At 42.6% G+C, this 22,227-nt stretch overlaps 1 protein-coding gene and 3 non-coding genes across 4 annotated transcripts in view; all 4 read right to left on the bottom strand.

The window, feature by feature from the left end:
• The window catches only part of appl2 (adaptor protein, phosphotyrosine interaction, PH domain and leucine zipper containing 2), a 207,841-nt gene that overhangs the window by 49,758 nt on the left and 135,856 nt on the right, over positions 1-22,227 (bottom strand). The gene's annotated exons all lie outside the window — the stretch shown is intronic.
• Positions 2,094-2,234, bottom strand: LOC140308079 (U4 spliceosomal RNA). The gene has a single exon (XR_011916057.1). It is a non-coding gene; the product is annotated as a U4 spliceosomal RNA (small nuclear RNA).
• On the bottom strand, positions 3,093-3,233 carry LOC140308081 (U4 spliceosomal RNA). Its single transcript, XR_011916059.1, has one exon. It is a non-coding gene; the product is annotated as a U4 spliceosomal RNA (small nuclear RNA).
• On the bottom strand, positions 4,746-4,886 carry LOC140308077 (U4 spliceosomal RNA). The gene has a single exon (XR_011916056.1). It is a non-coding gene; the product is annotated as a U4 spliceosomal RNA (small nuclear RNA).

The following is a 22,227-nucleotide window of genomic DNA, read 5'->3' as shown; positions in this document are numbered from 1 at the left end:
AGAGAAGTCAATTCAGCGCACGCCGACATTATTGTTAGTTTTCTTCGGGGCGGTCGAATCTGCCGTCGCAGGCAATACTCCAAGTCATCAAGGCAGAGTGTTAGTTTAACTTTTCAATCTACCAATAATCGTATCTCAGATGAACAACACTGACGCTCCAAAAGAATGGCAAAGTCTCCAAAATCTATAAGCTCATCCATCAGGGTTTTAACACGGGAAAATAACAGTGAAGGAAAAAAGTGATGCTACGAAGATATCACTGGAGTCATTGATATCCACTCAGTAGCCCAGAGTTCAAACTGGTACTGTTACTGTATTAACTTTGCACGTTAAGAAAGCCTATTGTCCTATTGCTGCGCCGTGCACGATTAAGTTGAGATTACGGTGACTGCGGCCGGCTGGCTCAACAGGGCTGATGATGGCAGAGTTCAGGCCCAGATTACAACTTTAACTTTAGTTGATCAAAATGTGAACATCTTTACCAAGTCTGCTATATGTCTGAAAGGACTGTGTGTGAAAGAAAGACAAAACTCAACATCAATTCATTCACCATAAAGGAAGGTTTTTTCCCGTATTTGTAACAGAGGTGACATCTCTGCACTCCAGATGTTTAAGTGTGGTCTCTGCTCACCTGAGTCACCTCCAGACGCTGCGTGTCACAACATAAGCCGAGTAGTCGCCGAGCAAGAAAAAGCAACACTCAACGCATTCATGGACATCTCTGAGGATTTCAGCCACAACCTTTCCGAAAGTTTGTCAACTGACTTCTCATATTTACCTTTAACAGTCATCTATACTACATTCTCTTGGATTTGCTGGGATGTCTCCGGAATACGAAAGCTCCTCTGTCAGGGTTTTTCTTACTGCTGATGAGTTTTGCTACAGTAATATCACTGCAATTGTATGGTTAAGAAGAGTCAACAAACATTTACTGATACGCACATTTCAACTGGTTGTAATTTCAGTGATTTTGTGTGTTGAAAAAAAACTAAAAAAAACATTCATATTGTCTGCCAGTCCAGCTGTTCATAATTGCCATGCCTTGTGAGTTTAGGTCTACAGAGTTTATGACTCTGGCTTGGTAGGTGGGATTTCTTTGTTTAGGACCAGACTGGGCGTGGTTTAGACTGTGTGAGGCTAAATAGACAGTCGAAAAAAGTAAGAAGCGTGCATACAAGGTAGAACATTATGCTGGTATTTCAAGTAATGGAGAATATTAAATACTTGGACTTGATTGCATATTTAAGTTTCACTCCAAATATGATTAACTTCATAATAGCAAACCATTAGGGGGTTATCTCTTTGTAATCTCATCAATTTCCTATTTTACATTCAACTTACTCTTATCTTTGCCTAATACTTTCACTAAACACTCATCCCACTCAACATGACTAAATGGCGCCCCCTGTTGTTCCGGTAACTACATTACATCATTGTGAGGACACTTTTTCTTTATAAGAAGACAACACTTCTCTTCTGCTAATGTGACTTCAAAGCATTAAACCTTCCCTTTAACAGGATGTCATAGATTCTACTGGTGCATAAAAAAATTCAAAACTGATGGAGAGGAAGAAATTTGATCACAAATCGAAGTTTTGTGTCAATTTTCAATACGATTACTTCATGATTGCAAACCTCTGGGGTTGCATTTACTTTGCTGTCTTAGAATTTAATCACTTTATACTAAATTGTTTTTGCCATTGCCATAAACATTGACTTTATTCAACATAACCACATGATTAAAATTCTAAAATCTGAGAGTGCTTGAGGTCATAAAACTCCATGGTGACTATCTACAATTGCCAATTACAACTATCTGTTGAAGCGGTCAGACTAACAGTTTAACCCTGGTACACACATCAGGGAACATAATTAGTGAGAGGCAAGTTGCTAATATGGTACAAAACAAACAATGATCTTATATATTTCTCTGCAGGTTCATGCTTCTCAACACTACCACAACTGCACGTAAAATGACCAACATCTCATTAGTAATAATGAGCTTAACTTCTGCCTTTTTATTTTATAGCTCTTAAGCAGCAAGAAATCGGCGTCATTGAATTCATTTTATCTCTTTATGACATAAATATCAGTCTTAACAAAGACCGTCAAAAATTGCCTTTGCCGACTATATTTCAAGTCGTCAAGGCGGGGTATTGGGTTAAGTTTTCAACCAGCAATAATCGCGCCTCGGATAAACCTCATAGGCTACGATACTGCCACTGCGCAAAGCTGACGAACAACGTGACACGTCAGTGATGTATATACAGGACGTACATCTGTCTGTCACGGTTCCACTGCAGGTGTGGTTTCAACAAGTTAGAATAGATTGTTTAGTTGCTGTTTATTACTAGATTCAAATTAGGCTAAAATATCCCTAAAAAGAAATTGATAAATTAATTTATACGGTCATATAGATGGTAATCGATAGATGGGTAACGTGAACATGACTTATTTGTGATCACGTGATCTTACAGACCGCTATAATGTCCCGTCTCTTAACTTTGTGGATGAAACGCTAATCGACCTGTAATTCATAAGAATACAGTCACGGGCAATCAGTCCGACACTTAATGTTTGCATAACGATGATAGATAAATAAATAATGAATTCAGATTTTACGCAGACGCTATAAACGGAAATGACCTAACTTCCTGTGCATCTTTGTTTAAGCCTCCGAAACGTAAAGAACCATGGTCAGCACGTTCTGAGCGAGTCACTTCATGACTGAGAGCCTGGAGTTAATACATGAACTAAATGCTACTTGTAAAAGATAACTACTAAATTATCTTATAGATCACTGAACATTTTTGTAAAGCAAAGTCCAGCGTTTATTCAAACATTGCGATCAAACGATGTCGATTTTGTCTAGTTTTCAACTTAACTTTGGTGTACCGACAATTGCATGTACACGACAAGAATTTAAATAAATGGAAGGGAAACTCTGGAAATGAGAAAGGAAACAAAGATAAATTAGTTTTCTTCAGCTCTAATGTAATAACTTGCCATTTCGTGCACTTATCCCACTAAACTCATAAGAAAAAAGCAAGCTTAAAAAGAAACAAACTATTTATATTCAACAAATATATCAGTCTTAGCAAAGACCGTCAAAAATTGCCTTTGCCGACTATATTTCAAGTCGTCAAGGCGGGGTATTGGGTTAAGTTTTCAACCAGCAATAATCGCGCCTCGGATAAACCTCATGGGCTACGATACTGCCACTGCGCAAAGCTGACGAACAACGTGACACGTCATTCATCTATATATAGGACGTGCATCTCTCTGTCACGGTTCCACTGTAGGTGTGGTTTCAACAAATTAGAATAGATTATATAGTTATTGTTTATTACTATATTCAAATTAGCCCATTATATCCCAAAAAATAAATGAATTCCTACGGTCATACAGACAGTAATGGATGGATGGGTAACGTCAACATGACTTATTTTTAATCATGTGATCATACAGACTGCTATAATGTACCATCGCTTTAACTTCGTGGATTAAACGCTTATCAACATGTAATTCGTAAGAACAAAGTCACGGACAATCAGTCCGACTCAAAGCGTACGTATAACGATTGATATGTAGATAAATAAATACTTCAGACTTGACATAGATGTTATAAACGGAAATGACCTAACTTCCTGTGCATCTTTGTTTAAGCATCCGGGAAATCAAGAACCATGGCCAGCACTCTCTGACCGAGTCATTTCGAGATGTGAACCAGCTGTCAGCGGGGAAAACTTGGCGTTAATACAGCATAAACTAAATGTTCCTCAAAAACAACAGCCTGTCCTAAATATGGGTCGTTACGCACACGTAGCTGTAGCTGAAACTAGAGGTGTACTCGCTTTTACTTAAATGCAAAGCTTTGCTTTAACACCATTCATGAGTCGCTTACATGTCACTGCAATTTGTTGTAGTCTATTTACGTGTGCTAAAATACTGTGAACAAGCGCAATTGTTATTGCCGTTTCTTATACATACGCGTATATAAACCATAGCTATGTGGTTCGCTACTGCTCCAGGGGTGCATGGCCTTTCATAATACTTATTTACTTTAGCAGATCACGATTTCATATGGAAGCGCAAATAGTTGATGTTTACATAAACAGAATTCTCGCTGAGACTGTTAAAAGTGACCATTCTTTCAAATGTATGTTCTTTTCTGTTAGGAAGGTAACCCTAATGGGACTTCCAAGAATGAAATGATCATTTTTAATATTAAGTCATGAAACACTCTCGCATTAGGACCAAACGACTAACAACAACTAACTAACCAGAGAGGTCAGAGAAACACAGATAGGGGCCAGATTCTGATTTAACTGATGTAAACGTTACGTCAGTGTGCCAAAGTCGTGAATTTATACATTCAATTAAACTTACAGTAACAAAACTAATCCACTTTAGCTGGTCTACTTTACGTATGATTGTTCTTTAACCTTGTCCATACTGTTACATTGGCCAAGCCAGCTGTGTGCCTTCTATGTTTATGTCAATATTCTTTGCGACTGTGGGAAGGTGCGACTAACTATTTCTTTGTTAAGAATCATTTCAGATCGGAGATTTAAAACTCAGCTCAAAACGTAATCTGATGAAATTATAAATCACAACATCTACAGTTGCACCAAGGTTCATGACAGTCAATTAACATGGAAATAATTACATGCTATAATCTACCTCCTAGATTCGAATAACCACACTTGTTGTATAAATGTCTATTATTTCAACAGCGATATCAGTCTCCTTAGAGACCGTCAAAAATTGCCATTGCCGACTATATTTCAAGTCATCAAGGCGGGGTATTGGGTAAAGTTTTCAACTAGCAATAATCGCGCCTCGGATAAACCTCATAGGCTACGATACTGCCACTGCGCAAAGCTGACGTTGAGTAGTTCAACGCAGGGTTGTGATTTCGCTACATACGATGTTTACTTACGGTCTTCAACCGTCAATACAAGGACATTGTGCGAGCACTGCACTCAGCCGAGATATAAGTATAAACTTGAGAACACACTTACGTGTCTTGTAATTTACTTTTTTTTTTAAATTAAGTTTAAATGTATTTCACATTGTCACATGCACGCAATGGATTGTGGGAGCTCCCAAACCATATTGTTACAACAGTCCACCACAAGCGTACAGGTTACCTCAATTTTAATACATACAAGCGTTTATTATTACACAGATGTAACATGCATAAATAAATGCGTTTACTCATAAAATAACAACTTAATCAACAAAAACAGGCTAAAGAACCGTGAGCGTCAAAAAGCTACGGTGGCTCGTATGGATGGAAATCATTTGCCAGTCCTTAGACTTAATATATACATATATACTGGCTGTAACAAACCAATGAATATCATATTGATAAAAGTTTTCTATTTAGTAAAGCTTTGCGATTTTCCTAGTTAACAGTTTCTTAAACGTCATGAGAAACTAGTTCATGTTTATCCATGGCGTTAAAAATGCAATGTTACTGAGACACCACCAGATGTCAACATAGGCAAGGACGAGCCTGCCCTGTTTTCTCCAGAAGGCCTTATACGTTGAAAAGCAACACGATTTCATGATAACATGCCCCTACACAACGTTAGAAGTATGAACACACGCCACAAACTATATTTATGAAATGCAGACTCCATCAGCACATTCTGCAGACATTCTGCATGACCTTGAACCGTTAGCTTAATTAACTTTATTGGCGAATGATGACATAATTTATCACCGCCCAAATAATTCAGTTTATGATGCTGTATAAAATCAATTCTGTCGCAATACAGAGCGAACCTCCCCCTTTAATAGACCCCACAAGCATGAGACTTTTTTCACATGAACTTTTCTCACCTGCTCGCTCGACGCCCGTCTCTTGAAGAAGTCGCGTTTCTCGGTGGAAAAAGTCAAGTAATGTTCAAAATGTCATTGAGACGACGCAGAGAGATAAATCCACAGAAAGTCCTCGAGATGGAGTAAATCCCAACTGGTTAATAGCTGTTGCAAAACATAACTGGTGATGCTGGACGCCTTAACTAGAGGTACAACGATGGGGAAAAAAATGGCCGAACCGGAAATTGGTTAAATTGCCCTCTTTTTTTCCTTTATTAATTCCTTCATTCAAGTCCATTACTTTCCGAAAAAAATGTAGACTGTTCAAGTGTGTCCCTTCTGATGGCATTCAGTCTAGCTTTAAATATTCAATATCACCTAGAACCCTTTAGATGTGTGGTGCGCAGATCTTTTTTTCCCAGCCATTCCTTCACAGTTGACTTGTTAAAATCAGTCACATTGTTTACCCATTCCACCATTATCGTGTAATTTCAGTGCGTGACGCTTAAGGTTACATAGCTTTATGTTTGAGAACGAAGAGAACGCAAATTAAGGAACGTCAACAAGCACAGTTTTCAGCAGAAGTGTGAAAAGGCTCACAAATGTGATGCTGACACCACAAAAAAAGATTCAGCATGAATAACAAGCGACAGATTTATCAGATACAAAATCCTCCCAGAGATAGTTTATTGCATTACCTTGCAGTCAGGTCATAAGCCCTTAGTAATGGTATGAGCTTTGCAAACTGCCACAAGCGGTAATTTCCCTGTGTGGATATTAGAAGCCTTCTTACCTGTTGTGAAGCTTCAGTGGGATAATACAGGTGCTTTTGGGTGCTCCGCAGATAAGCATTGCTGTGCCAGGTGTTAGAGCTGCCTGGGCTGACACATTAGACAGGGATTTGCTCCTGCCAAAAATGTCAGGCCAATGAGGCTCATAGAGGCAGGCTTGGATCACTGTCTGGGACAGGTAAGTACGTAGATAAGGGGATTACATTATGTTTGCGCCAAGTAATCTCAAATGAATCCTACCGGCCTCTGTTTCATCCTTACCTGGAAAGCGCGGATTTCTCTTTCGTCAACCCAAGAAACGCATCACACGAGCAAAGTTCCATTCACAAACTGATCCTTTTACCGTAGATTAAAGTGCATTTCAGTGCACGTTGGGTTATGGTCATTTAATAACTGTGACATTAGTAATCTCCTTTAATTCTCTGAAGCTCCTGATTACTTTTTTATTGCATTCATATATTCCCTTTTATCAGCAGCTCTACTCAGTCAAGCGCACTGTGGGTTTTATATTCACCCGAGCGTTGCCGTTTGGTGCTCTCTTGCAAGGCTTAAATTTGACCTACTGGACAAATAGGACTTTGTAAGAATAGTTGAAAATCTCTTTTGGGCTGTGGCTTTTCCTGATGGCAGGCAGAGTGATGAAAATAGAGTGTAACAGATGGCTTAGCTGTTACTTCCATCCAGCACAGGCTGGTGGGTACCATGCCATCCATAAGGGCCTCAGTGGAGAGCCTGCAGTCGTCAACCTACTGTGAGCTATTTTCCCCATGAACCATCAGTCACGGAGCACAGAAAGAAGGGAAAGAGAAAACGTTATGCGCGAGTCGTTACCTCATGTGCAACCCTAATTCCAAAAAACGTTGGGATGGTGTGTGAAATGTAAATAAAAACAGAAAATCCTAAAATATTCCATCCATGTGGCCTGTGATATCTGAGGTCTAAAAGATCTGTGAATCTTTTGATGACATTATCCACTGTAGAGGATGGAACATTCAAAGTCTTCCCACTTGTACATCGAGCAACGTTCTGAAATGGCCCCAAACTTTGTAGATACAGGTTATTGTTGTTTTTTCCTTCCCCATTATGTTGCTGACCAGCTGCTCATTAACCCAATTATATCAACATTTGTGTTCTATGCTGAGTAAGATATCTGCACATTGGTTTGTGAGATTTGCAAATCATTGCTTATATCATTCTGCTTATATCAGCATTTTGCACATCTCGTTCCATCTTGGGTTGCATCTTACAACAAGTCCAGTCGCACTTAACAGTGTAAATAAAGGCTCCGCTTCGGGTCGGGGACACCAAATCTAGTCAGTTAAATCCACAGAGAGTGTATCAGTCCTTCTGTAATCACACAGTTACAGACTTTATCAAGGACACACCACCTGTTTGAACTTCCGATCAGTGACTGAAATGGATGGTACACACTCTTAAAAGTGTGTGCATGCGAGCAGGTGTTTTTGTGCCGTGGCGTTCCCCTCACAGACGTGTAGCCATTGTGTAATCTGGTCTACATCCCATCAGGGCTGGTTAAAGACATTTACTGATGTTGAGAGTCCCTTCGTCTGCCTTCGAGAGGGGCCACCTGGTCCAAACAGGATGAGCTGGACAAACCGTGATTAAATTGCGTTACGAGCAGAGAGGGGAAAACAATCCCATTTTTCTTGTGCAAAGTGACAGCTGGGCTAGTGTAAGAGGACATCTGATAAGGGAAGACGAATGTTGCTCAGCGTGCATTTTAGTTTCTGCTTAAACTGTAAAGTCAAAGACACACATCCAACAGTTTACTTTTCCAGAGCATGTTTACATGCTATATCTGCATATTAAGAATACTGCAACGCATCCACGAGCGTCATTCTCCCGATTCACAGACCGTCTTTTTCTCTTGGACAATCACACACACACACACACACACACGCAGACTGTTCACACCAAACCCACACACTGCTGTCACCCTGCTATTCCCAGCTTGTGGTTATTCCCAGACTGAATCAGAATGACACCATAAGCCTGTCTGTCCGTTTTATGCCAAACCTGATGTCTCCTTGTTGCACATGCCTTTGCCAGGGATGTGAGGTCCGCACACTACAGCTCGGTTACGCACACGGCCCTCCCTCTTTCATAACTTATAAGTCACATTGACTGCTAGAAGTGCGCACCTTTTGCCCCCCCCCCCCCCCCCCCCCCCCACAAGTCTGTCTTCACACCTTTATCGAGTTCCCGTGTCTTAGAACCGCTCCATCTGTTGCTCTTGCGCACTCTGATTTGCCACAACTGTATATCTGGCAACCTTCAGCTGGATACAAGAAATAACGAGACTGACAACGCTGTCACACAGCTAGGACACAAGGTTGCAATAACGCTGATGCGTGAATGGGCTTTTGTCTCAAATATTTACCGAGGCCAAGTAGGTGCAAAGAGCAGGAGAAAAAAAAACAAAAAACTGTGACGTCAAACATTTCTTTTGTGATTTTTATTCCCCGTGTTCTGCAATGTTACTTCCGAGATGGTATTAGATGAACATTACGTCAGCTGTGAATGCCTCATGCTCACAAGAAAGAATCGCACGTGTCGTCTTTATTAGTGGAAACAAAAAAAGAAGAGATATATTTGTATGATGAATGGCAGCTTGTTTAAAAGCAAACCACTTACCTTGGTCACAAAAACAATCGAGAAACAAAAAGGGCCTCGGTGCCTTTTGTGCGTTAGATTTGTATGTTTGACCTTTTTGTCTCCAGTTGAAATCTCACTTTGCAAAAGAATGTTAAGTGCAGTGCAAATGAGGGTATGGGGGGGGGGGGGGGGATCAGCAGTACAATATGCGCAAACAAAGCATTGGTTGCCTATTTGTCGATTGTGGTGTTAACTACTGTGTGAAATTGTACTGTTTTTAATTTATACGCGTTTTTTTTTCCTTCTAACGGATACAAAATGTGGTCAACACTACTTTTTCCTTCTTGTGTGAACATGCAGAGGTGATAAATGCCTGCTAAGAGCAACCCTAATTTGCATACATCTACACCATAATGTGTAACAAATGCACATTGGATTTCACTGCTTAACGGGACGGAATGTATTTCAAACTTCTGTTTGTTAAGGGGGGGGGGGTGGTAGGAAGCAATACAAGCCATGGCCAACAGAGGGCAGTCTGTCCACATGGCAGACACTTTGAACTATGAACCTTGAATATGATATGACCACTACATCATTATGGACAACTGAATACTGCATCATAAATTAGGTTGTACAATATGTTGATAGTCAAACATTTTACTGCCCGGTACAGCTGAGGGACATCATATGACAAATGGTACTGTTCGACACCAGGATGATAACAGATAATCACTATTCAAGCAACATAAAAGGGAAGCTGCAGGAAGGTATAGGGACATTGATCAAAATGTCACCACAGTCAGGATATCTAGTAGAACAAAGTGAACTTCTTTTCCACGCGAGTGAATTCAGAGAGCGCCGACTTGGCCTCTCTTTTCTACAGGAATCCCCAGGGCAAGCATGCTCCAAGACTCCGCAGCCTCTTTACTCTTTAGACAAACAGATTTGGACATATTGAACTCGGACCCAAAACAAGCCGGCTGTATTCCGCCACTTTTCTCCAGGCTCAATGTGTGATTGGAGGAGGGGGGTGTTTGTCTCTCTCTCTCTCTCACTCTGTCTCTGGGCGTCTGTTTGCCTGACACTTGTCTGGCCTGGCCTACTTTCCATTTGATCTCATCAGTCAGCGTGAGGACCTGTGAAGGCCATCTCTCCATCTTGCTCTGTGAATCTCTGCCAGCTCTGTGCCTGTGTCAGCAGTTACGAACGGACTCACTCACACCCACGCAGTCCCCGGTCTTTGCGCCAAGGCCCGATGGGCAACGGCAGCACATCTCCCTCATTCACCAGACAGCCTCATTTGCATACCCATAAATCACACACAGAAGTGACACCCCACCACACAACGCGGAGCGACGCGGAGTCACAAAATTCGCCGTGCCAAATTGCAGCGCCATGTGATATCAGCCTTAAAGTGGAGAGAAGCTATTCATATGACCTATTGGGTAACAACTGAGCCAATCAAGGCCACTCTTTAATATCAGTATCACTTTTTGCCCCTTGCTAAATAAGTCCTAGGTATATGGCTCATTTAAAGCGTGTTCCCCGTTTTTAAACCTTCCCAAGATTGAAGAGCTGCATAATCATACTTCTTGTGATTAACGATTCAGCAGCCAAGGCACAGCGAGCGCACTAATAATTTGTGTTGTTAGGACTACTAATCTTTCTCTTGTAAGGACATAGTTAAACGGGGCTCGGTGAAACGTAAACAAACGAAGAGTGGTGGCTTTGAAAATAATATTTTTCAGACCACGCAGTGTCCAAAGAAGCTGTTTATGCAGCAATCATCACTCGATTGTGTGGAATACCAGCGGCTTCATTCTGATTTTATTTGGTAGATGATGTAACAGGAAGAGTGCAATTAACGCCATTACACTCAGTCACTACATTCAGACTACAACAAATGCTTGGTGTGTGGAGTTTGAAGTGACAGCCGATGCACAATTACTGTCAGTTTGGTTTAAACGGAGCTGAAGCCGAGGCTTGTGCTGCTTCTGCCACACAAGGCGAGTTGAAACTTGCTGGGTGATACAAACACGATCAGCATATGACGACAGCGGCGTGTCTTTCTTTGGAAAAGTGACAGACCTCCCTGTCAACAGCCTCCGCTGGGGAATGGCTTCTATCTTTTGGAAGCGATGCAGGCCAGACGTTGTCCACGGTGATGCCTGTTGATTATCCCGGGGTCGAGATGGACACAATGGCGTGGTGGCAGCGGATTTTCAAATGCTGTTTTTGAAGTGATGTGGACGTCTGCTGTGAAATGACTGAGGCCATGTCCTCAGCATTGCTACTGGAAAGGTGGAGAACATACAGGAGGGGGGTGTGGGGGGGGGGGGTATTACTGTAGTGACACTCAACATTGTACACAAGTCAGAATCAGGGGAGAGGCACAGCAGGAGCAATCATGACTCCTGACCTTAGCATTCCATAGACCCGGTTCAATGCGTCATACCTCTATAGGCTTTTTTTCCCCCTCATTAGTAAGGAAAGCAAAAGCAGAATAATTACATTATCAATGGCTGACTTCCATGTAGCAGTCTCAACTTCATGGTCCTATTAACAGCCATGCTGACTCACGCTGTTAAATGGTCATGGTTTACTGGAACACATTTGTTCATATGTATTCAATCGTGGAAATGACGTCACAGTGAGCCTAAAACTGCAAGATTCACAGCGGCGCTGCCTTTGTAAAGAATAGCACGTCTTCAACTTTTCCAAACCCAACAAGGACATGGTTTGATAATGAAAATGCCACCAGCGAAAAGGGCTGGACTAGCCCGTTGAAGTATCCAAAAACAACTTGTCACAGACCTGGTCATTTTCCCACGGATCCCAGTAGAAAGACATGTTTTACTGTGGCCTGACAAAATACTGTAAATGCCACACATGCTATGTAATCACACGCCATCTACGCGAGTGCAGCGATGAACTAAAAGCCATTACTTTTGATTATTACCATTGGTTTGGGTTAGAATGACCTGGAAACGCCCCCACGGAGCGCTGAATCTGGAGCACACTTTGGGAACCACAGAGAGTGTGGCTGCCTGCCACCGCTCCGCTCCCACTACCCGCAGAAATATTTCTGTGCGTCGGCGAACAAGCCGCACAGTTTGCCCTGTTCACCTGACCTGCTTTTTTTTTCCCGCTCGTTGTCGCCACACACAGCGGCTTCGCCTGGAGTGTGAAGTGGGAGGGGAATTCTTCCTTGAATGTTCTCGACCGCTTCTCTCCCTCCCTCCTTCCTCCCTGCCTCCTCTTCCACACAAGCCCAGAGTTTCTGGACGTGATGCGGGTCAGGGCGACCGCGTGAGAACATCCCACAGGTGTGCTGCTGCCAAGCGGACTAATACACAGCCTCTGGAAGCATACGCGCGCGCGCATACCTGGAAATTACCATGTGACTCGGCACCTGGGCGTGGAGAAAGTCCTGATATTCCGACCTGAGAGTCTTTTGTTGAGGAGTTGACTGTGTCGTCTCTCAGCGACGTTTCAGTCAACCGAGTAGCCCAGTTTCCTACGGAATAGTGCCTTTTTACTGCCCCGACGCGACGAGCAAGGACATGTGAACTTGGTAAGGAACGTGTCGCTTTTTTAAAAGAAACACATTTCGCTCGGGGAATTCTTCAATTGGCTATCTGGACTGTTCGCGTTTGAGCAACTACTGTCTCCACTCTTTTGGAAAGACAGCCTCTCAAGGTGAGTTCCGGGAAAGCTCGGGCATGCTGTCAAAGCGACGTGGTTGGGTTCGCCTTATCATTTAATCCTTGTAAACTATCAGTTTTGGTAAACAAGAGATGTAAGATCTGCTACTTTATCATAGGCACTGTTGACATTGTACGGGACGGAAAACCAACAAAAAAACTGTCTTAATCTAGCAGTTTTAGTGATTGTGCTGTCTCAAAGTCATGTGCTGCCCACATAGACTTAAAATGAAATAATAAAACTTAAAACACATCCTTATGAACTATAACACGGCGATAGAGGAACACACTAAGTAACTGTGTAACTTGAACATAACAAAATAAAAATAAACCCTCGTAAGGTGCAGAAATAATGAGGTGTATCATCGCAAGGCGCCACAGTTGAACTCATGCCCGTTTCGTGAAGTTGTTTCACTGTTCTCAAACTCAACAGCTGATTGATGGTAAGGGCGGAAACACCCCTGAAGACATGCTTTTCTTAGAGCCATTCATTTCATCTTAGATGCACTAGAGCCACGGCATCTGCCCAATCACTTCACAAGGGGCCATCTGTCCCTGTGCACAGGCAATTTTTGTGAAAAATGAGGCACATGGGCAGTGTTCCTCACCTCTGGACAGTGAAGCCGTGCATCGATATCTGCGTGGACGGATATAGTGGTGAGCCATGCCTCATGTTTGCTTCTCTGTTTTCTCTGTATCTGTCTGTGTTCTCTCTTGTGGAGAACAAGGAGACAGAAGCACTATTCATGTCCCTGTTGAATCTCCAGTGCAGTTCTGTCAGTCTGTATCTCTCAGTTCCTGGCGCAGCCCTCAGCAGACCACTGTACTACCTTGTTGTCTTTTTTTTTTTTAAATCATCTTTTTTATTTGCAGTTCATTCCATCCTCCATCCCTTAATAGACACACCTACTGTACACAGATTACTCAAAACTCCTGCAGAGTATTCCTATTAAGTAACATTATGCAAACAGACTCATAGTGGGGATGGATTAGCGCAGGAAGGGGGCACATGAAGCCGGAAAAGGCGGCTGCTGGTGGCTGGAAGGGGGTCAGAGCAGGGGGTCACCCTTCAGTCTTTTGACTGCTCAGGGATGGATGCCATCTGTTCGCATGGAGACACAATCGAGCAGTTAAAAAGTAAGCTGCTTGGTTGTATTTTCCCTTTTTAGTCACACCGTCGCTCCCTTTTGGTCTGTCTTTCTCTTTCTTTCTGCCTCACAATGCCTCATTCAGTGTTTATCTCCTGTGCTCTGAATAAATAGAGACACCTTATCTGCGCAGAGGAGAGGGGTGATAAATGCTTTCTACTGCTCCCCACAAGGGTGAAGAAGACAAGCGCACCTCGCTGCTTCATCATAGCTGCTCTTTTTAGGACAAGTGAATGGGAGACGTTTCTCATTCAGGTCATGTTGGTGGCTTAGGATTCTGAAAACAATTCCCAAAGCTGAGCACAAACTCTTGCCCTATAATTTAAAGGAAATAACAGGCATTTCTTTCAGCGCGCTCCTCTTCTCCTTCCCCCGTTTGAGTAATGGGTCGCTGGCTGTGGAAATTAAACTTTACGATGAGATCCACTCTTGAGTGTTTTTTAATGCAGCAAAATAGCCTTTGGACTGCTGAGAAATGAAGGGTGGTGAGTATTTGGCCCTGTAGCAAGCACCCAGCTGCTGAACTGCTACAAGTCTTGAGTTGACCAAAGTTCATCCTGTTCTTTTCAGAGTTACAGTTTCCCCCCACTTAAAAATATGTTGTCTCCTGGAAGACCGCCCCAAATTTCAGGGAGTATGGCAGTGTTTTGTTGTTGTTGTTGTTTTTTTCAGGCCGCATTAATTTGAACTTGTACCCCGTCTCTCTTGTTTGCTTTCCACAGGATTACTGGCTCCTGTCATTTTCATTTTGAAACTAAAACCATAATCCTTGTAAACAACAAGCAATCCCATGCCTCCTGTCCACGGCATACAGGCAAGAACACAGCAAAGACGATGTTGGTGAATAGCTTATTTTTAAAATGCTGGTTGACCTCATTCCCTTTGAAACAAAGACGCGCACCAAAATCAGAATTGCATTGCTTTTTGCATGTTAGACCTGCTTTTGGGTATTGTTTTTCGACTGGACTTTGTAAATTCACCACTTTACATGAAATGGCTGTGGCAAGCATGAGAAAGAGCCATATGCATTACGTTGTTCCGCTTGCTTATCTAAGGTACACAGTTTTCAGGGAGGTGTGTGTAGTTGTTTGAAGGGTGTGTCAGCTTTGCATTCAATGCCTGAAGGATCCTGGGAATAGAGATTTCCCTTAAACTGGAGATAGACCAGTCTTTTCATGTCTGAGGATTAGCCTGTGATGAAGGGACGTCATGCGGAGGTGGATTTCTGATCTTATCTCTGCTGGATTGTATAGCTGCCACCCTTGTCCTTGACTTTAAGGCCTCGTCCTTAACTACCTCTCCAAAGACTCTCCTTTTGTCCCACCCTTTTAGTCTGATGTGGTGTTTGTACTACGTCTAAACCCCTGCTACCCATGACACTCATCGCTTCCCGCATGAACTGGAGATCAGAAATAACAAAGTGGATGTATAACAGGCCTACGAGGTGTGATTATGTTAATTCTCAACCTAAGTCCCCCAGCAGCAGGGTATGAGATGGGCTCTGTGGTGGAGGAGCCTGGAACTTCTTTGCACTAATCACCAACGACAGATTGAGTTAAATACTTCCACGTTTAGTACTTCAGCCATATTCATGATATCTAAGTACAACTCAGCAGGGTGTAGTTTTACCTCTTCACAACCTTGAAACTTTCTCCTCTCACGCTGCCTTTAATCCCCATGTCCACTACCGACCTCACCGTGCAGTCAACCCATCACAGCTGCCAGTTCACGCTGGTTTCTGCCGCTGCAGCTCAAGGCACTCCTCCTCCCTCATGCCCTCTATCCGTCAGCGCTTGTGACTCTTCCTTCCGCTGCGATTGCCTAGAGAAGGAGTCAGAGACACATGATGCATACTGTTAACGTGCACAAACTTGTGTCCGAACTGAACGCTTCACATGGGTTGGGAGCTGTCGTAATTGCTTCGAGGGGAAGTTGTGGGGCAGGGTGTTCTGCCTAATAACTTAAATAAACTGGTGTGTTTTAAGTGGAGAAATGGAGCAGGGAGAGGAATGGTTAGTGTGATTTAGAGGCAGACAGTGGCATGTTTCACAAAACAAAAGTTAGTCAGGAAATCATGATCCTCACTGCTGTTTGAAGGGCTTTTGGAAACAAAAGCGTCAACTTTGTATTGGTTAGATGTCTTCCTCAGTCTCCCTCCTCTCACCCTCTTCCCTGTGGCTGAAACAGGCATTGGCTTTTGACGCTGCCTGTCTACTGGAGGCATGTCAACCAGTCCACCTCCTCGGGTCACGAAAATTTCACACCTACCCTGCCTTTTTACCGTGAGGAAAGTTTTTCTGAAAACTGTTCAGCAGTGATGAGACTAACGCGTCACCTTGTTTCCTGTTCTTAGTCTTAGTCAGACGCTTTCTTCTCAAGGTTTTATTGGCGAAAGAAAAGAGAGCAAGAAGTTAATTTTTTTTTTTTTTGCTTTGATAATTGAGTCTGACACATTGCTATCAAAGTATTATCCATTTTACCGCTTCAGAGGAGTTGGCTGCTTATTTAGTGTAACGTGACAGGCGACGTTTAGTCCACCTCCCTCTCGTTATGATGAAAAGACAACTCAGATCTCTGTCTCTCCATACATCTTGAAGATGAGTCAATGCTTAATTTTTGTGCCGATTGAGGATACCTGTGCTGGATTTGGCAGCCTGCTGATAGATCTGTCACATAGCTTTTGGCTGAAATGGATTTAGGCTTATATACTAACCACAGAATAATGGAAACGGTGTAGAGCTACTTATTCCACCTGTGAAGCATTATCACTCTGCTTTTTGTTCTTGCATGAGAGTGACTTTATGTTGAGTGGCATTTAATCCCAGCTAAAGCACCAGAGGATGCATTTTTATCCATGTGAGTCATTTCGCAGTTAATCCTCACACTGACCAATTTACTCCCACAAAGATCATTTTTAATTATCACCTCTACTTTACGGTTAATATGACGTCCAGCTGGTTGATGTTAATAAGGTAGAGGTCGTGGACTATTGGGCCTCCATTTCTTTTCTTTTTTTCTTCTTTTTTTATTTCCATGTTTACTGGATGATTGATTATCAAGTACTAAATGTGAGCCTCGGCCAGAAATGGTGGGTGACAGATGCATGAGGGGTCAGTGCATTGGCAGCAGCTGGAGATGAAGGTCACGCCAACTTGAGATCGCAAAGGGGGAAGATGATGAGGCAAACTGCGGAAGCCATGGATGGATTGGCTGTGCAAGTGTTACTTTGTTCAGGGCATGGATAATCCTCTTGGATCCATCAAGTAACTCACCTGCAGAGTGTCAAATGAGTGACAGATGCACAATCCTTTTAAGCAGACACTGCTTTGAAAAACATGTATGACATGCCATGAACTTTAACCATACATTCAGCTGAGATGATTATTTTTTTTTTTTGTTTGTTTGTTTAAACAGTACCACTCCTGAAATTATTAATATGCTAAAAAAAAAAAAACATGTCCCTCAGATCAGTGCATTTGTACAAGTTGTTGTCATGGAACAATCTCTTATGGCCTTTTAAAAGGCTTGGGAAAGACTCCATAGCCTTTTCCCTCACTCAGTCAGCGGGGATCTATGAATATTCTAAGTCTCTGCCCATCAGCAGCTGATCCTTCTCATCTTGTGTCCACTACATTGTGGAGAGGCTGACAAACGTTCATGGCTGGCCGTGCTGCTCGCTGGCAGAGTGGTGACAGTAGCCACTGCCTGAACTCACTGCTTGAACAGGAGCAGCACACAGAGAGAGAGAGGTATTTAAAAGAAAGAAAAAAAGACCCTCAAAAGTTTGATGGACATGCCCGCTAATACTTGGTTTGGAACAGCATCAAAATGTATGAACGTGATCTGTTTGGGGGTCAGATTTGTGAAGCACTTCTCTCGTTGGGTAAGACAATGAAAGCCTACAGAATCTGTTTTTGTGCCATCTGAGCTGTAAAGGGAGCATGTCAGGTCCGTCATCCTCAGAACAACAAGAGTGAAGCACGCAGAGCAGCTTCTCCTCCCCGCCTCTGTTACCTTCTCCAGCTGGCCAGGTCCAGCTCATCGTTTGTCCGAGCCTCTCAGTTAACGACTCATAAGTGCGCCTGGCAAATTTGCTGTAAAGCCCCGCCCTGTGAGTAGTTTTCCTCCACCCTGACCTCACCTTTATGTACAGGATGCTATGCAGATTCAAAGCATAAATCCCTCAACCGTGGCTTAGATGTTTTTGTTTTGTTGGTTTTTGATTTGCTGTGGCATGTCACACATAAAAATCCTTTTAAGAACATGTAAACAAGGTTTGAAACTTTTATTTTCATCGTATATGAATTCAAATCTGGATCTTCGGAGAGGAACACTTTCAGTTGTCGGCTTATTTTGGATTCGATTATTTTTCTTAAAGGACTTGAACGAACCACAGATTTACAAGAAAGAACAACTGTTTGAAAAACAGTAATAGTATGCGCGCACAAGCTCTAAAATAGCCATAGTCGTACTGGATCTTCGTAAACAATATGCCGTCCTTGTTATCTCTGGCATGTGTTGAAACAAGCTGGCATGTGGAAGTGGACATGTGGGGGGGTGCGGGCTGCAGTGCTGGAGGTTGGATGTCTGTCCCTTGTTTGTCTGTTTCAGTCAAAATTTGATGTTTGGCACGTTTTGACTGTGGAAAGATGATCTGTTTCGCGTACCTGTGCTTGTTAGTGTGACAGTTGCAGGTTTCCTAACGCTCAGCTGCTGTGGTTTTGGAACAAAATGTAACGACGAATAAAATAAAAATGGGAATAGAGATCATGTTATTCAAAATGTTGGACATTAAGCAGCACATTTCTGTGTATTTTCTTCATTTATTTATTTTTATAATCAGGTTTGGATAATGTAGTGTAAGCAAGGTTGTCTGCCTTTTTTTTTTATGTCTCCTAATGAAATAGTTTTATGAAAATCCATTTTTGTCTGTTCATGTCCTTGCTCTGTTAAATGAGGTGGGTATGGTGGCCTTTCAGTAGCCTATGATCCAAAAGGGACCCATTAAAATCTGTTCATACAGCGATTGTTAAAGTTGCTGAGAATCTAGTTAAATGTCACCGGCTCAGTTGCTTCTCATCTGTAAACTGACAGACCGTTTTACTACAATAGCAGTCTCAGCAGCAGAAATAATATCCAAAGAAAAACAGAAAAACAACCATAACCGTGGAGAACTGACATTTTGTTGGTGACCACTGGTGGCCAAAAAAAAAAAAAGGATAGTTGCTAATCAGAGATGGAATTTGTTACGGTAAAAGTACCTTCTCTCTTTATAAGAGAAGCAGGTTTTTTTTGTTTTGTTTTGTTTGTTTTTTTTTTACAATTGATCCCAATGGGGAAATTAGCTGCCTGGTGTAGCTGCAGAGTTATTCAGCAGGGAAAAGAAGAGTAGAATATAAGCACAAAAACATCAGAAAATGGCAAGTCTGCAGGTTAGCTTTGTCATCCTTTGTTGCATGCGTCCTTTTTTTATATAGAGGGCATTGGTGTGAGTCATGTTCTCACCTCAGTATTGACCTTGATGTGTTGGGGCACTGTGGTGTACTGAAAGCATATCTGCAGGAGTGCATGTCTTTCTGGTTTGATAAACAGTGACATTAGTGATGCTCAATCACCCTCCCATAACTTCTGTTCTAGAACAGCATGAAATACACGTTGCACTTGTGTTCATAACTTCCCGTTAACTTCTCAACCGTTGAACTTAGTTCCTAGTTCTTTTTTTTGTTCTTTATCAGCAGATTCTCTTCATCTTTTTTTCTTGTGCCTCCATTTTGTTCTGTCTGCTCTTCTTACTGTGCGTCTATAGTCTACTTGGACATTTATCCTGGTGCTTCGAACCTGCCTGGGGCGTGGAGCTGTGTCCTGAAATGCAGATCCGTGGAGGTGTCATCATAGCTCTATGTCTTGGGTGTCTGCCCTTGCCCCCCAGCCTCACTCTCTTATTCATGTCGCTGTGATGAGATGCATTATTCCTCACTGACTCATCTTGGTAGCCTCGGATCCAGCCAGTTTTGTTTCCTCTCTCAACTTTTTCAACGGAAGCTTGGTCGATATTTTTGCTGATATCTGCAGATCGTGTAGACATGATTTCTGCTTTTTTTTTTTTTTAAATTTATCCTGTGTGTATACAGTTAGTCAGCCATGTGATGGCAACGCTGGTAGCTTCTTCTTGTAGAGTTTATTTTGGTCCTGTGACACACAGTTTCCCATTGTTCCCCTTTTAACCGATCGGTGTTTACAGTTGGTCCACACTGGCTTTTCAGCTTCTAAGTAAAGCAAATGATAGGCTTGGGGGGAAAAATGACATCAGAGTCGCAGCCACATGCCCTTGTAGGAATGCCTAAATATTTACGAGCTCTCATAACACACGCTAGCCAACCACTCAGCTTCGGATATGTTCAGCCGGAAAGTTTTTAAATGTTGCTCTGTGGTCACTTCAATCTGTTGTGACTACGTCTATTCTACGTCTTGTCTGAGCTGAGCCCGCGTCACATCCCTCAGTGGAACTGGGCTCTTTAATTACAGTCATTAGCCTTAGCAGATCTGCTGCTGGGGTTAAAGAACCCCATTACCAGGACTTCTTCTCTTTCTTCCCCACAAAGTGGACGGCCTAGTGCTGCTATCTAGTATGTTCTTCAAAAACAAGTCGTTCAAACGCTGTTTACAGAACACATTCTGCTAAACTGCACCCCAAAATCACACGGGACTCGCCAGGAGAAATTTTCCCCATCTATCCTCGTCCTCTTTCAGCTGGATATGCAGAAGAATTGTGCAACAGTCTAATAACAGACTGCAGGAAAGCGGGTTGTAAGATGGCATATGTGCTGCGGTTTGTTTACTTGTTGACTGGTGCCGAATGGTGGTGTGACCAAGCCAGAGTAGCCATTTATCCACCACTCCAGATCTCCATTAAGCTTTCTTTGTAGTTGTCCCTGTTGAGCCCAACAGTACATTTGCACTGACGTTTCTGCTTCTCCTTTTGCCAGTGTTTTTGTTCCTGACCCTGGCTCTGGTCTCTTTCGCTTCCCGCTCGTGTTTTTGTCTGCTGTCAGGAATTCAGCACGCATTCCTCCTTGTCAGTTGTTAAATCAGTAATACCGAGTCGGTTGCCTCTTTTAGGTAATGAAAAAAACCCCGAAGTCACATCTTGTTCCCAATGGGTTTCTATGCATTCCTCCACCTTCCACTTAAAGAGCAAAAATTCCCTCTGGAGCAGTATGCCAAAACCACTCATCTGTTCTGAACCGAAAATGTAAACAAAGCAAGTTCCAATCACTCAAAACCAGTGGTGTTATTGTATTTGGTCTGGTCTTTTTTTTTTTTTTGTAGTATTAGACAGCTGCTTAGATTAGATCAAAGTGACGTGATCTTTAATTTTTGTCAACAGTATTCTCGCTTAGACCCAACCACACCTTTTTATGATGTGAACTGTCAATCTTAAATGATTTCTGTTCCTCATCAAGACTGGAACCCTTTTCATCTGCGTGGTAGCATTTTGATTAGCTGGTTATGGTGACATGTCCTCGCTGTTTAAAGTTCAGCCAGAGATGTGCATGACATGTTTGAGGGAAAATATGCAGTTCCTCATGCCATCTTGTTTTACGGAAGTGTTGAAATATCTCTGGGATGATGTTGGCTTTAAGGTGGTACAGCTTTGTGACAGCACATGGCCCTCCCTCAGCCTGATGGCTTGCACCTCATGTTGGCTGGTGTTGATGCGAAGATCAGAATACACACTAAGCTAGGCTTTATGTTTCACTGCAATCTTAGCAGCAGCAGGCCACCCGTGGAGCTCAGACAAATAAAAATCCCATTTCCCTTCTTTCCATTGGTGGTATTAAGAGCTGAGGATTGTGCTGTTGCCTGAGTGCCAATGGAAAAAGCCACTCAGTGTGTGAGCAGTTAAAGCCCGCTCAGTGCAGCGAGGGTAAGGCCTTCCTTCTGTACGCATCGCCCCGGTCAGCCTGATCGATTCACTGTTTGCTCTGTCTTGTCCTAAGTGCAAGCTCACACCGCCTGCTCTAACCACAGAAAATAATTCGGACTTTGACCAGGCCAATCAGCTGCCCCCGGCTTACTTGGCAAACAGACACACCCAAATATACACCCAAGTGTATACATGTATAAAGATTCAGGGCA

The sequence above is a fragment of the Leuresthes tenuis genome, unplaced genomic scaffold (assembly GCF_036924035.1).
Source record: "Leuresthes tenuis unplaced genomic scaffold, fLeuTen1.0.hap1 SCAF_5, whole genome shotgun sequence".
In the NCBI taxonomy this organism is placed as follows: domain Eukaryota; kingdom Metazoa; phylum Chordata; class Actinopteri; order Atheriniformes; family Atherinopsidae; genus Leuresthes; species Leuresthes tenuis.
This window is presented reverse-complemented; position numbering and strand designations above follow the sequence as displayed.